The 15136-nt window shown below is 33.2% G+C and overlaps 1 protein-coding gene across 5 annotated transcripts in view; it reads left to right on the top strand.

The window, feature by feature from the left end:
• Nucleotides 1-15136, top strand: part of ERBB4 (erb-b2 receptor tyrosine kinase 4) — a 1119996-nt gene that overhangs the window by 541395 nt on the left and 563465 nt on the right. The window lies entirely within an intron of this gene.

The following is a 15136-nucleotide window of genomic DNA, read 5'->3' as shown; positions in this document are numbered from 1 at the left end:
GTTCCCCACGCTCAGTCATTTTTACTGTGTTCATTTCCTAGGGGCACTGTAACAGGGTACTACAAGCCGAATGGCTCAAAAGAATAGAAGTTTTTGTTTTGTTTTGTTTTTCTCATGATTCTAGAGACTAAAAAAAGGTATAAAATCTGTGAGTTGGCAGGCCATGGTCCCCTCAGAGGCTCAACAAGAGAATCCTTCCTTTCATTTTCTAGCTTTTGGTCATTGCTGGTAATCCTTGGCATTCTTTGGGTTATAGATACGTCACTTTAATCTTTGCTTTCACCTTTATATGGTATTTTTCTTTGTCTGGCTGTGTCTCTGTGTCCAAATTTTTCTCTTCTTATAAAGTTGCAGTCATATTGAGTTTAGGGCTTACCTTCACCTACTGTCTTCATTTTATCTTGATTGCACCTGCAAAAACTCCCATTTGCTGATGTCATATTCACAGGTACCTGTGGGCGTGAAATAGGAGCAGGAGAGCTAGTCAACCCCCAATATCCTTGCCCAGGTCCTAGCATTAGAGAGGCTTATTATAAATCCTTCTATTTTATCTATGGAGATCTCTTCTAGAAAATATTATATGCCTGGATCTGGACTAATCATTACTGTGTTCCTTAGCCATTCACAAATATACACAATAATCTTATTCTGGAAAGTTAAAATAATAATAATAACAACAAAACAAAAATTATTAACCTTCTTTTCCTGCAAACAAAGACATCTATAGAGTGTTGTCAGAACAATGGAATCCCAGCTAGGTTTGAGATTCTTGCTGCAGTCCTAGTTTCTGAGGATTAAATGCAAATAATACCTAATCTCTGTTGCAAAGGGAGACAATGTCTAGTAGGGAAGCCAGAGGGTTATGTAATAATGCAATAAATATTGTAACAGAGAAATCTCAGGATACTCAATGAGCCAAAAGGTAGCATTTAACTCTGCCCAGGTCAATTCTGTGTTACTATGGTCAAAAAAGAGACCAGACAGATATATAAAGACTACATCCAAGAACATTCTAATGTGAGTATAATGCATCTTTCAGCGAGGATGATGGAACAAGGATTTAAAAAAGGGAGTAAATATATACAACAGAATTGTTATTCGGTGTCTGAGGAAATTACTATGGCCAGAAGAAGGAGAGGAATGTTCAATAGACAAGAGATAGTCTATATCTAGTAGGAATAGGGGTGGCTGAGAGCATGGTGATTTCAAAAACATTTAGGAGCAACAGAATGTCAGAAAGATGGAGGTAGGAAAGCATTTCAGCAAAACTCCCAAGTTTCAGCTTCAGAGTGTTATTTATATGATGAAACCACTCACAGGGACAGAGACTAAAAAAGGGAGGGTAAATTGGGAGGAATGACAATCTCAATTCATTGCCGTATCTTCAGATTTAATTCTCATCTTAAACACAACCTAGTAATCCCATTGACGTGGTGCTCTTACTACCAACTTTTAACACCCCTGTGCCAATGATAAAAACTGTTTCAAAAATGACTTTAATTAGGCAACTTTATTGGTTTCCTCTAGCTGTTGTAAAAATCACAAACTTGGTGACTTAAAACAACAGAAATGAATTCTCACTGTTCTGGGGTTCAGAGGCCAAAAGCAAGGTGAGGCTCCTTCTGGAACAGAACTCTTTCCTGCTCTTTCAGCATCCAGTACCCCATGTGTTCCTGGGTTTATGGCTGCATAACTCCAGTCTCTGCCTTTATCTCCTCATGGTTTTCTCCTCTACATGTTTCAAATATCTCCCTAATTTTCTCTCATAGACACACTTGTCTTGAACTTAGTGCCTTCCTGGATAATCCAGGATAATGTCACCTTGACTTTTTTTTAAATTAAATTTATTAAGGTGACATTGGTTAACAAGATTATATAAGTGTCAAGTGCACTTTTCTATGATACATAATCTGTATATTGTTTCTGTGTATCCACCATCCAAAGTCAAATCTTCTTCTGTCACCATGTACTTGACCCCTTTCACCCTTAACTTACCTGCCACCCTCTTCTCTCTGGTAACCACTATACTGTTGTTTATGTCTATGAGTTTTTGTTTGTTTTTCTTGTTTTTCATTTGTTGCTTTCCATTTTATATCTGACATATGAGTGAAATGACATGGTTCTTAACTTTTTCTGTCTGCCTTATTTCACTTAGCATGATATTCTCAAGGTCCATCCACACTATCACAAATGGCAGTATTTCCTCTATTCTTATGGCTAACATTCTTAATTTAATTACATCTGCAAAGACCCTTTCAGATAAGGTTACATTATTTAGAAATATCTTTTGAGGGAACCAACATTCAACATATTATGGTAACTATAACAAAACATTTCAATTCTTCTTATTTTGATGAATGTATAACCATAATTTCTATTAAAAATGTTTTTATTCTACTTAGCAAAATTTTAAGTTTTTGTTTTCTAGATGCCTTCTTTCAAATCTTTAAAAAGAGCTATGGTCAGTATAGACATAATCATTTGAACTCTGTCCCCAAGGACTAAGATAAATGCCATGCCAAGTGTGGATCTTGTCCTCTGAGTAAATGGGAGCAGCTATTGATTTATGTGACTATGACTGAATGAATAGGTGTATTCTAGGGACAAATACAGATCTTAAAATGCTGTCTGTTTCCCCATTTTTTCTCAAGAAATGATTCTGTTCACCCTCCTGAGAACTTTGAAGTAATGTTTACCCCTTTGAAATAATGTGAAAGATCTAGCATTGTAAATGACACTAAATATACTCGTATGTAATTCAGTTTGGCCACCAGAGTCTATGAATCTGTGAGTCATTTTAAGATATGTGGATTGATGAATACAGGACAGTGTTACGAACTGTTAACAATTAATGTAGTCACTGCCTTCTGAAGTCTGTATATTTGAGAATAAAATGATTGAATGTGCTGTTTTTTAATTTTCATATTAATTCATTCATTCAGTCATTCAACAAACCTGTATTAAACACCTACTGTGAGATCCCCAAGAATGAAAAACCCATTTTATTCATCTTTATATACTCAAAGCCTAACATAATGGAAATCAGAGCACATTTGATCAATGAGTAATTGCTTCAATGAATAAATGAATCTTTCTTGTATGGTTCAAGACCAAAAATAAATGACATTCTCTTAAATTCACGGTGCTCATTTTAGCATAATATTTAATATGTCAAAATTTATATTTAAAAATTTTAAAGAACGTCTTAGAGATTGTAAGAATAAAATAATGCCAATTATAAAATAAATACAATTAAAATTAGTACTATTCTCATTGGCATAGTTGAAAAAGTATAATTCAATAAGATAACTGCACCTATCTCACAACAAAAGACTTGAGAAGTTTTTGAAAATGATAGATACATATGTTTATTTAACAATTAAATATTCATTCATTTCTCTATCAATGCAGTCATCAAATATTTTCTGATCATCTCATTTATGTAAGCTCCTTTGCCAACAATGCTGGTTGTGACCCTGTTATGTAATATTTTAATGTGTTAAGAAATAATGTCAATTTTCCTGTTGAAGAAAGCATTTTGACTTAACTTTTATAATGACATTTAAATTAGGATAACTTGAAAATATCATCTATTTTTAATGTCAGATAACTCAAGGGGCTTTAAAAAATATAATGGCCTTTATTTGTATCTTTATCTGGATGACTTCAAATTATCACAGATGTAAATATAAAATTTGTTTAGAATTATGTAGTGCTTCAGGATTGAATAAATATAAATTATGACTATGAAGAATATTGATTTTACAACTCTTCTCTTTGTACCTAATAATGTAAATAATTAGGAAGTAGAAAAAAATATACTTAGAAATTGACTAGAACTAAATATTTTTGAAATAGATTATTTTTTCTACTAATTAAAAATATAATGATTGATATTGAAATACTTCCTTTAATATATAATTATATTCAGATATAAATGGTAGAAAAGTAGCTTTCCATAAGAACCAACAGTATATGGTCCTTTTATGCCATTATAATAATAATAGAGTAAAAATTAAAGAATACCTACAGATTCACATTTCTTTGGGGTTTTGTACACTTTTAATAAAGAATAATATATAGTACAAATATTTTCTGATTGAATCTTGAAAACCTTATTTTCTTTTGTAAACAGAAAAAGCACTCTGAATTCCAGCATAAGTAATCAAATAAATTTATTGTCAGTTCAACCATACTTTTATTAAGTTATTTATTCACTAAAAAATTTAAGGATTAAACTACTTCATATAAATAATCACATAGGTTCTGATACATTGAGAACACTCAGTAAATGTTAACTACTGACTGCTCATGACTAGTAACATTATCACTATTAGCACTTGTAGTATAATGATATTTCAGCAAATCTGAAGCCATTCATTTTAAGTCAAATTATTATTTTAGGCAATAAAGAAAATTCTAAATTCTACCAATTAAACTGTGATACTGCAGTACTTTCTTATCCTCAGTTTTAGTATGTGTTCTAACCTCTGTGAAATTAAAATGTGAAGGGATATATAGGTTAGAATTGATGAAATAGAGTATTAATTTAAGATTTATTAAATTAGATTTTTAAGTGTTACTTAGAGAAGCATTTTGTAAAAAAATAACTTTTCTGGTATAGTTTAATGAGACATGAAACTGTTTCATGTACTTATTTTCAACATGTTCAAGTTTATTTATTTTTTGATAAAGAATAGTCAGAAATATTCTGGAATTTATAATTTCTAAATATCCCCAAACACTTTTATTACACCACATTCAAGTATTATTCTCTGTGGTACTATTGGTTAAGTAATACTTTTTGATCATTCATTTTAAACCTCAAGTCAGTTTATAATGTTTGTACAAGTTTAAGTTGTAAGTTTTCTTTATTTCAAGAGAGATCATAGTTTTATAGAAGCATTTTCCCCCTCATTCTTATATGTAATTTTAAGTTATCTTTAACATATAGCAAAAAATAAAAATATATTAAATAAAATTTGGTCCAATAACCTGGAAAACACTCTTTTTTGCCTATTTTAACCCATTTTTATATATTTTACCATGTAATCTATCAAGTATTGTTGCTATTCTGTAAGAGGGTCTACAAAATCTTTCATACCTATGCTTATGTATTTTTTGTTCTCAACGTTTGGAACATTGTTCTGAAATTTTTTGTCTGATCAATTTATGCTCAGTTTAGGTGATAACCTCCTCTAGGAAGCCTCCCTTGATCTTCCCAGGCACCTGTGGTGTATTCTCTATCCCACTTGCCATAACAGAAACTATATTTTATTGTAATTATGTGTATGCAATTGTTAGTTATACAGATCCTATCTTATTATTTCTGACTGAAACTTTATATATGTCCAATAAACATGCATTTAAATGCAGAAATAACTGATTGTAATACCTAGTTATCCATTAATGTGCTCTAACAGGTGGATATGTAAAGATTTCAGATCTGTCCTCTGTAGGTCTTGGCTATAAAGTTTTAAGTTCTGCTTTATATAGATATATCCAGTTAGTGGGGAATGTCTCTAACTCATATTGAAAAGGATTCCATGCTTTATATACATTTTTCTTTATTTTAATGTGAAACTGAAAGAACTATATATGTTAGTGTCCGCTGTGTTTTATTTATACAGTTGAAAGTAAAGAACTTTCTGTAGTTGATAATTTAATATGTAGCTATTGAATTTAATTTAATTACATAGCCAATATTGAGATAGTATATATTAGAGAGAAAAAAATTAGGCATTATGAAAATTAAGCATTAAGTAAGAACCTATGAAAGGTAGGGAAACATAAAATTAGTGAAAAAAATTTCAGACTTCTACCTTACTGAAATAATTAAATGTGGTTTGGTTAAATAATTCAGTCTCATAAGGAAAGATAGATAAATATATGTGTCATAGCAGATGAGCTCAAAAGGGGATAGTCTTAGAATAAAAATCAAATTTTAATACATATTTTGGGGAATATAGTAGTAACTTAAAGACAGATTGAATGATGAACACTTTTCTGTAGTGTGATAGAAACAGGTCTTTCTCCAGGTATTCTGCCACGGCTTATTTGGTCTTGCAGGTGTTTGGAATTTACCTCAAAAGTTTTCTGTTGCTTTCCTTTTAATCCAGTATGAGGTAATGGAAATATCAAAGTTTGGGGATTAATCAGTCAAGATTAAAAAATAAAATCTGTAAATTTAGAACCCTGGTTTGGAAATAGTTCCCTAGAAATAAATTGACAGACATTGAAAACCCAATTGACAGGCATAGAGAGTCATTTCAAGATGAGAGTGGATTTTATGGCTGAAAGTTTTAAAGGACTGACAGTGATAAGATTCAGGATGCATATGGTATCTAGTGTGGTTCAAGCTAACATGTTTATTCACTTGGGGAAAGGAAAAAATGAAAATTCTTTCTAGAGATTTAAGTGTGTCTTACTTGATGATGGGTAGTATGTATCCAGAAGTAGGGTCACAAGTTTGCAGAATAAGAGATTCAGTTTGGAAAGTCAAAGATTCAAAATCTGTTTTATTCATATATAGAAAATATTGTGAATGGTTTCATCTTCGTGCCTAATTTTTTCTCTACAAATATCTCTGTTGTGTGGTTTCCATTTCCCAGTTTACCTACTATGATAACACTACCCAATACCACTACTGATCATTTTTACTTGGACTATTAAGCAATACAATGAATAATTTTGCCAGTTGTAGTCATACCAGTAATTAATATTTATTAAGCAGTTGTAAAAGACCCTCACAGTTGTAATACTGGTGGTTGAGGACATGCAAGTTCACACTGAATTCAAGCAGACGGTAGAGGAACTGTGAGCTGGACAGCAATGGCCATTACCCATTTATTGGAGGCTCGCAAAACAGGTGAGCAAATAAACAAAGGAAAACCTCATTTTCGCAGTGAAAGGGCAAGGGATCAAGAAAATCGCACCTGGCAATGGGGAGAGAGCAATCTGGGAGAATCACCCTGAGGGAAAGCAGCCATAGCCTTACATAGATGCACTCACTCTTCAGGCTAAGTGCTTGCAACCGGTAAACCAGCAAGCAAGCCTAACACAGCTATTTTCCCCACAACAGTGGGGAACAGTCATTACATGCTTTACATAAATTATCTCATATACAACAACTCCAGGATGTAGAGACTTGCATGGTCATCTCTAGGAGGGAATTGAGGATTGGAAAATGTGTGCACACTCTATCTGAGTTAGTCAGCCATTGAGTAGAGAGTTGGAATAAAGATGCTAGTCTTTTGGGCTCTGAACCCTGAATACTGGACTACACTGGTCTATCATAAGAGCACTCTAGGTTGATATGTAGACAAGAAAAATTAACAATCCAGTCTTTCTCACACAGTTCTTTGAATGTGTAAAACTAAATGACTGATTTTTGTTATTTAGTAACCACTCTTTCTGTGCTGTGGTTAAGTTATAATGATGCAATTTGATTTGATGTGTTAAAAACTGATTTAGATGTTGCAAGGGATCCTTCCCTCTTTGTCTTCATCTTCATTTAGCACCTCCGACTAAGACAGGGGACTTAGAAACAGAGTGAGGGGGGAAAATTATCATAAATCTGCCAAGCATTATGGTTCATTGATTCTAATGTCCTCATTCATCACAAAATATACCTGAATTAAAAATAGAAAGGCAATAAAGTACTTGCCAATCACTGTTCACTGATGGACCAAAAATTTAAGTATCTGTTTGCTGAGATTTAAGCAATTTGATAGAAACAAGATATAGATTTAGTCATTACTGGTTTTCACAGAATGATGGTAATTAAAGACACTTGCTGGGATTGGATTTCAAAGTGAAAAAAAAAATCAATGTCAATGGTACCTTGAGTTTTTCACGTCTAAGTTTTTTAATTCCTTTAGCTAAGTTTCATTGGATTCCTTGAACAATTTATGTAACACGTTTTGGAATTCTTTGATTTGTGCTTCTAATTTCTTTCTGTCACTTTTTATGGTATCACCATTCTTCTAGCTAATTAACATAGAAACGTTATTTATCTTTCTTTCCTTTTTGCTATCCCTCTAGTCCACATCCAATTATTTACCCTCAGAACATCTCATCTCTCAAAATTGCTCATTCTTGTTCTCATTGTTCCTTTCCTGAGCCTGTCTGCTTCATGACTGAATTACTGTTTTGATTTGTAAACTATCTTTCTTTTCCTGAAAAGATAGTCTACAAACTGAGTTCATTGTCCCTAAAATAATTGTTTTCATTATGTCACCTCCCTCCTCAGATCCCTGCAGTGACTCATAATCAACAGCATGATGATATAGCCCAGTTTTCTTAGGCTGATTGTCAAAGTTTTTCACAATTCACCTTAAACCCATTTGTTCAACTCTGCATTCTGCTAATATATTATGATTCAATTTCATATTTTCCTTTTTTTTTAACTTAAAAAATTCCCCAGACTTGTTTTAATACTTAACCACTGCTGGTTTGTCAAATTAAATAAAGATGACAATAGTCATATATATGAGAAATAAAATAAATATACGACATTTTTATGTCTTCCTTAACCGTTCATATTCTTCCTTCTTTAGTCTTTATTGTTTTTAATGGCAGTATTTCTATTTGTTTGTTTTAAGGAAAAAATTGCATTTAAGTAGTACTTAAGGTTTTTGGTGTATATAAATTTAGTTTCTTTAAGTTAAAATAATGTACTTTATTTTATTTCTAACATAATGAATGATTTATTCCAAAGCCTGATATGACTTATGGAATATCACCTTTTAAAAATTTTTCGCTTCAGTAATATATTCTCCCTTAAGCTATTTTTTAGTTAGTTCAATCCATTTTTTCCTATCCTTTAAAAATTTTTGTATTTTCTCTATCATTATAACATACATACTAGTTGTGAATATATATATTTATGTGATATATATATATATTTCTATGTATATTTATGAAGATAGGGGAAATGGTAAACATTTCCTTTCCCCATCTTGTTCACCTTATTCCCCTTCCCATGTAGTATTTTAGCTTTAGATTTTGTTTAACATTTGCATTGGTTCTTTGACCTAAACAAAATGTTGAATTTGTTTCTTCTTTTAAAAAGTTATGTATATTTATTTTTCTGAAAGTTATACTTTATCACTTAACTTAAAAATTATTTTAAACTATCCTTATTTTGCGATTGTTTTTGAATATTATTTTGTCTAGATTTATGATTTGAGTACAAAATCATTCCACGTTTTGCTAATAATGTTACTCTGAGAATTTTGATAGACTGCATAAACTTATTTCTTTTATAGTAATAGAATAATTAGCAGCTAAAAATGTGGACACCATAGTAAGTCTGCTTCTTTTCAAATTCCACTTCCAAAATGTCTCTGTTATGACTTTGTTTTAGCTAATTAGCTGCTTTGTTTTCAGCTCCTTCGTCTGTAAGGTGGAAAGAATGATATGATGGTTTTCTAATCATTGCATAAGTGTCAGTATTCTAGTGTTTAGCACAATGCAATATATGCAGTACACTCTCAACATTAGGAGGTATGTTATCTTTGTTGTAGTTATGAATGTTCTCTTTAAGTTCTGAGGATTTTTCTCTTTATACATAGTGTTTTATAACTTTATTTTATTAAATCCAACTATGGCTCTATTTTTTATTTTTCATTTGTTGAGTTATGACCATAAGAAACAAACAGAAACTTCACTTTTTCAACTCATTTTGTAAAGTTTATTAATACTTACAGATCTATTTTTATGTCTCCTTTGTGCATATTCATTTTTTTGTCCCGTCATATTGATATATGGAGGTATATTTAGGTTAATCTTCCAAATCACTATATGCCTTACCATTGCACTTTATTTTTTGCCATTTAGCTGGTCAACTGAGATTTTTATTTTGACAATCATTTTTCAAAATTTCCAAGACATCTATTTTTCTTCATAACTAACTGTTATTGCTTTATGGAAATGTAGCATTCTCTTGACTCCCCATAATGTTTATTATATTTATTTTCAATTTAGTTCTCTTTGTTGGTTGCCTGTTTTATAAAGGTCACTTTTCTCAAATATTTGCCAAGTTGTATGTTCATTTTATTTTTATAAGCTATTTTTGTTACTATTTACCATTAAGTTTTAGTTTCTCTCGGGACAGGATTGACTGTTGTCCTCTGTTCATCACGATCATATAGGTCTGGGAACAAAGTGATAATAGTGAGGCTATAATTGGCTTCCTAGAGGGTGCATTTAATCCCTCTGAAGGAACTTCTTGTACTAACCTCCGTACTTTGTGTCAGATGATTCATCTTGTGCCACTCTGACACCTAGAACCCCTCTCCTGCATGCATTTTGGGTTCTTGCTTCCGTAGGTCTATCACTAGAGTTGATTCTACTTGCTTTCTAGTTTCTAGAACCTTTTGGTATTTACTTTGTTAATATTAGCCTTATCTTGGACTTATTTATTTACTTTAGTGTCTTCTTTTGGTCATACACTGGGATCTATCATTGGGGATAAAGGAGACCACTGTGTCCCGTCTACCTTCTTAACACATGATTATTCTTGATCAGGTTTTGTTGTTGTTGTTGTTGTTGTTTGTTTACTAGCCTCTGTGTAATAATCAAATTGGTGCATTTCTTAAGAAACTGATTTATACATGTTTGCCAAAATTATAAGAGGCAAATTTCAAGATTACCAAGTGTGTGTTATTTAATGGTCACTTTGCTAACATTTATCTTATTTGCTTTGCTAACTTTATCTTATTTGCTTCTTTGTCAGAACTTTTTAAGTGCAGTTCTTTCTGAGCCTGGATATGGACAGTCTGTTGACTCACAAGATAGTGATAATTCCTGGATGAAGGAATTTACATATTAGTTTGAAGGCTTTATAGCATTTCTTTCATAACAAGAAATGTGATTCTATTTTATCTTGTCATAGTTTCTTTCTTGCTATCTCTTTGGAATTTATTCTGCTGGGCTGAGCTCTGTCAGGGAAGGATAAACAAATAACTATTTTTCTTCCTTAAATGTGGTTCCCGTTTAAGCTATGCTGTGCATAGCACATATTCCTGTGGTAATGAGCTGTTAAGGATTATACTAATAGCAGTTTAGTAGCTGTAGCTAAGGATTTCCCTACCAATAAATACCATTTACTTGGTTATTAGGCAGAAACCCTTGCATAGCCTCTTACCACAAGTGACACTGATTAATGGCCATGGAAAATAAATAATGTTCCCAGGAAGCCAATATAACAAACTAGGAAACCACTCAAGTCTGAGGCATAAAATGCAGTATTTTACTATATTTGGGAAAGATACAGTAATCTCAGGACGTATGAGCAATAAAAGGAAATAATTGAACTTGAAGTAATTAAAAAGTTAGAGGTATATCCTACTTGTATGAAGTGAAAAAAATGGTCCTTTCCTTCCACAGCCACTGTCTCTATCTAGAAATTAAAACGATAGCTCGAAACAACTACTGTTTAAGGAAACAAGTTAATAACTTTTTGAATCTAGTAAATATAAAGATTTAAATTAATAGTCACAAACCAAAATTAAAAGTAATCTAATAGTATAGGGTATAGCTAAATAAAATTTATGTTTAAAACATATATTTAATATTTAAAAGTTTATGTATTTGAAATAACATGTATTTCCCACTTAAGCATATCATATAAAAGTGAGAGAGGCAAAATATTCTCTCTACCTAAAAATGTGAATTGGTCCTCATTGGTGGATAAAGTTACTTTTTTCCTTACATTTAGGGTGAACATAAATTTTCTGATCTGTTTAATGCTCAGAGTCAATATTACATAATGCTTATCTCCTTGTAATTTTATATAACTAAATATGTTTTGAAACATGAAATCCCTCAAGTGTTCAGTTACTACTACAGGGTAACTAGAGACAACATATGACATATTTAATTTTCATATGGTCAAATCAAGTTGTCTAATATTTAGAAGGGGTTTTTTTTGTTGTTTGTTTTTATTTAGCAAGAAAGAGTAAAAGAGAGAGATGAGAAGTGAGAAGTATCAAATCATAGTTGAGGCTCTTTAGTTGTTCTTTGATTGCTTCTCATATATGCCTTGACTAACAGGCCTGAGCCAGTGACCCCTTGCATAGCCAGTGATCTTGAGTTTTAAGCCCGTGATGTTTGGGCTCAAACCAGTGACTATGGGATCATGATCCCACGTTCAAGCCAGCAACCCTGTGCTCAAGCTGGTGAGCCTGCACTCAAATCCGATGAGCCTGTGCTCAGGTCGGTGACTTAAGGGTTTTAAATTTGGAACCTAGTATGCCAGGTCGACACAATATCCTCTATGCCACAACTGGTCAGGTGAAAGTGTTTTTGTTGTTTTTTTTAGAGTCAAAAATGAATCAGTGATTAACCTGTTACCACCAAACTGAACTTCCTAGAGTTTGGTTTTATAGTGAAGTATACAAATAGGAAAGTTTAAATTCTAAAATATTAGCAAATTTCAAAAAAAAATCAGTGTCCAATAAAATATAACTTATTAGTGCCAAACAAATTAAGCAAAATGATTGTCTAGAGCAGGTGTCCCCAAACTGCGGCCCACGGGCCACATGTGGCCCCCTGAGGCCATTTATCCGGCCCCCCTCCGCACTTCCAGAAGGGGCACCTCTTTCATTGGTGGTCAGTGAGAGGAGCACTGTATGTGGCGGCCCTCCAACAGTCTGAGGGACAGTGAACTGGCCCCCTGTGTAAGAAGTTTGGGGACCCCTGGTCTAGAGTGACACTCATTTCAGTGGATAAAGTAATATGATAATTTCACAAAGCAGTTAACATTGGAAGTCTCTGTGCATATGCTATTTCACAGGAATTTTATCCCATTCTCTTGACTCTTCTTTATTCAGTTGTTTAATTGCTCTTATGAGGCAGCTGCAGCTATTGAAATTAAATAGAATTAAGGAGTCTGAACTACTCAAAAGTGTTCAAGAATTATCAAGAGATCACTGCTGACTTTTAAAAAATAAGGAAAAAGAGGATATTTTGTATAATCATATGGTCAAGAGAAGTTGCATTACTCTTTTACATATCATGACTAAATAATTTGAAGTCTAGCCTGACCAGGCGGTGGGACAATGAATAGAGCATCAGACTGGGATATGGAGGACCCAAGTTCGAGACACTGAGGTCGACAGCTTGAGTGTGGACTCATCTGGTTTGAGTAAGGCTCAACAGCTTGAGCCCAAGGTCACTGTCTTGAGCAAGGGGTCACTCAGTCTGCTGGATCCCCCGGCCAAGGCACATGTGAGAAAGCAATCAATGAACAACTAAGGAACTGCAACAAAGAATTGATGCTTCTTGTTTCTCTCCCTTCCTGTTTGTCTATCCCTGTCTCTCTCTCTGACTCTCTCTCTCTCTGTCTCTGTCACACACACACACACACAAACACACACACACACAGTTTGAATTCTAAAATAGCAAAAAAGAAAGCTAGTAGAAAATTGATTTATGCTAATAATTTAAAAATAATTAATTACAATTACTTATTTTTATCACAAAATCAATTGCTAATATATTTTCATTTTAATTAAGGCAGTCGATAAAATTAGATAAACAAGAGGCATAGAGTTATATGAGAAAACTAATTTTCCTTTGTAATAAAGTCTGCTCGTAGATCAAAAAAGAATATACTAACAGTTATTAAATACTCATAAAATCTAATTATGTCTCTATGGAAAGATTTTTGCTAGTTTAATTAAAATAAAAATACCCTAAAAAATGAAAAAACTAGAGCATGGGATATGACTAAATATTTTTATTATAAATATTTTGTTAAATGATTAAATATGAACTTAAATAATTCATTGAGTTTTTATTATTTTGTTCCCCATTGTGTGAAAAAAATTGACATAAATGTAATTCCAGTAGTGTCTTATAATGATTAATAACAAAAGATTATATATTATATTACAGTATAAAAGGTAATATATTTATATCTCATCTCATCCCACGACAATTCCCATGGCATACAGTTGTGAAATTATTTTTGAGGAAATTACCAAATTAGAATTCTAATATGTTTATATACACAGAGGCATTAAATTGACCATTAAAGTTTGTTAGATCTTACTTCAAAAAACTCATGTCATTTTATATCCCACGCAAGAAAACAAAAGCTTTTCTTACCTTTAAAAAAAAAAAAGTAATTGGGAAAATGGGGTGGGTGATAGGAGGAGGTGGGGAAAAGAGAGGAAAATGAAGACGAAAGAGACTTTCCTTTGGACGATGGGCCTACGATACAGTGTGCAGTGGTGCTTTACTGAGTTTCACACCTGAAGCCGTACCCCAATAAATTCAACTAACAATAAAAAAACATCACTTACCCTGGCTGGTTGGCTCAGTGGTAGAGCGTCGGCCTGGCGTGCAGAAGTCCCCGGTTCGATTCCCGGCCAGGGCACACAGGAGAAGCGCCCATCTGCTTCTCCACCCCTCCCCCTCTCCTTCCTCTCTGTCTCTCTCTTCCCCTCCCGCAGCGAGGCTCCATTGGAGCAAAGATGGCCCGGGCGCTGGGGATGGCTCCTTGGCCTCTGCCCCAGGCTCTGGAGTGGTTCTGGTCACAACAGAGCGACGCCTCGGATGGGCAGAGCATCGCCCCCTGGTGGGCAGAGCGTTGCTCCCTGGTGGGCGTGCTGGGTGGATCCCGGTCTGGCGCATGCGGGAGTCTGTCTGACTGTCTCTCCCCGTTTCCAGCTTCAGAAAAACAAAAACAAAAACAAAAAATAAATAAAATAAATAAATAATAAATAAAACAAAAAAAAACAAAGAAAAAAACATTATTTATCTAACAAAGTCAGTACTGATTTTAGGTCATGAATGATTTCTAATAGAAGGCATATTTGCAACTTTTAGATATATTTGAACTTAATACCTATTGTATTCTACCTAAACTCAGGCATTTGTGTGGATGTGTGTGGTACAATGTGTGAAAACAGTCCATAATGTTTAGAATTTTAAGTGGAAATAGAGAGATAAATAGATTAAATATTTATGAATTTTATGTTATTCTGAGCATTAAACAAGATAATAGAGGCAAAGACAGCCAACATAGTTGTGTCTGGTATTCAGTCAATGCATAGCTTATGTTTGGTCCTTAGTTAGAGGAGAAAATAGAGGAGGCATAGGGAGAGATACAGAAGAAGAGAATGAG

The sequence above is a fragment of the Saccopteryx leptura genome, chromosome 7 (assembly GCF_036850995.1).
Source record: "Saccopteryx leptura isolate mSacLep1 chromosome 7, mSacLep1_pri_phased_curated, whole genome shotgun sequence".
Lineage (NCBI taxonomy): Eukaryota > Metazoa > Chordata > Mammalia > Chiroptera > Emballonuridae > Saccopteryx > Saccopteryx leptura.
The sequence above is the reverse complement of the archived record's forward strand: the minus strand, read 5'-3'. Positions and strand labels throughout refer to the sequence as shown.